Below are 1899 nucleotides of genomic sequence, written 5' to 3' on the forward strand. Positions count from 1 at the left end.
GGAACCCGATTAATAAGATATGTAGCAGAACACACTGCTTCTCCCCAAAAAGAATGAGGCATTTGAGCATCAAACAATGAAGCTCGAACCACTTCTAAAAAATGACTATTTTAGCGCTCTGCTACCCCATTTTGCTGAGGGGTATATGGACATGTTCGCTAATGTTCAATTCCAGGAGCTTCTAAAAACTGACAAAGATCATGATTCACAAATTCATCCCCATTATCATAACGAAGGATCTTAATTTTTGCATGAAACTGAATGTCTACCATCTTGTAAAATTGTTGAAATGTGGTACACACCTCCCCCTTGGTTTTTAAGAGAGAAATCCAAGTCATATGTGTGCAATCATCAATAAAGGTAACAAACCAACGAGCACTAGAAGGAGTAGAGCAGGACCCCAACATGGCTCTGATACCAAGTAGAAATATATCACTACTACATTTTACACTTTGCGCGACGAACAACAAAACGTCGCGCAAAGTATCATCTAGTCACACTAACTTCAGCGCGACAACAAATTCGTCGCGCACAATCCGTCGCGCGAAGATCGTGAAGAAAGCCTTTGCGCGACGAGGTACAACCCTTCGTCGCGCATATCTGTGCGACGGGTAAACTACCGTTGCACCAACGGTGTGGAGACGAAACAACTTTTCGTCGCAGAAATATTTGCGCAACGATAAAGTATTCGACGCACGTATATTTGCGCGACGAAAGGAATAGTGCGACGAATTATTTTTTTCGTCGCGCAAAACTTGTTGAGGAGACGTATATGTTCGTCGCAGAAATATTCGCGCGATGAAAACGCTTTCGTCGCCCATTTATTTGCGCCACGAAAAACACAGGCGTCGTGAAAAATGTTTGCGCGACGAAACATATCGTCGCGCAAAACATATTAGCGAGACGTATTATTTCGTCGCGCAAGAATAAAACGTAATTACAAAGTTGATTTTTAATTTTTTTTTTGTTACATATGGGTTTGCGCGACGAAATGTATTCCGTCGCGCAAAAATAATATTACAATTTTTTTTAATTTTAATTTTTGTTTTAATTCTTTTTTAAATAAAATTGGTTTTTTTTTTATTGATTAAACAATGAAATTGCAATAAAAATAAATTAGAACAAAATTTTGTTATAAAATAAAATAAATGTTTTACAAATAAAATAAATGTTTATAATGAAAATAAATACACTAATCAAATAATGATGCAAAATCAACCGGGTCGTCGCCAGTGTGCGCCTCGGAGGTCTGCGCGTCCACCGGGGCATTGGTCTGGGCGTCCACCGGGGCAGTGGTCTGGTGGGCATGCTCGGGGTGGACGGGCTGGGAGGTCGACGCACGAAACTGCGGGATTGGAAAGCCTCCCTGTGCGAGGGACTGTAGAATCACCGACATCTGACCCTGAAGCTCGGCCACCTGTGCTGTCAAAGAAGTCACCTGACTGTTTGACTGCGCCGATGAACGAGGTCTAGGTTCCCTCCGCCGGGCATTCCCCATCCCTCGACAATATGTCCCCCGCCTCCTCCCGAGAGTCTGATCCAACGTCTCCGTCAAGATCTGAAATCCAGCATCCTGTGGAGGAGCCACAGACTCGATCGGAGTCTCGGGAGGAAGCTAGGAGGCGGACTCCTGAAGAACCAACTGGCTCCTCTCCACCATCGTCGTCTGCTGAACATAACATAAAATATAAATTAAAACATGCATATAAATTGAATGCGTAACATAAGAATTAAAATTAAATAATACTTACATGAAGGGACTCGGCCAACTCATTCCCGGTTCGAACATAAACGTCACCAAAGACGTCGATCTCTGGGAACTTGGACCCCTCCTAAATTGAACAAGAGAAGAAAAATATTAGTATGAAAAAATAAATTAATAAAAATGACATTAAAAAT

This window comes from Prunus dulcis, chromosome 1, assembly GCF_902201215.1.
Source record: "Prunus dulcis chromosome 1, ALMONDv2, whole genome shotgun sequence".
NCBI lineage: Eukaryota > Viridiplantae > Streptophyta > Magnoliopsida > Rosales > Rosaceae > Prunus > Prunus dulcis.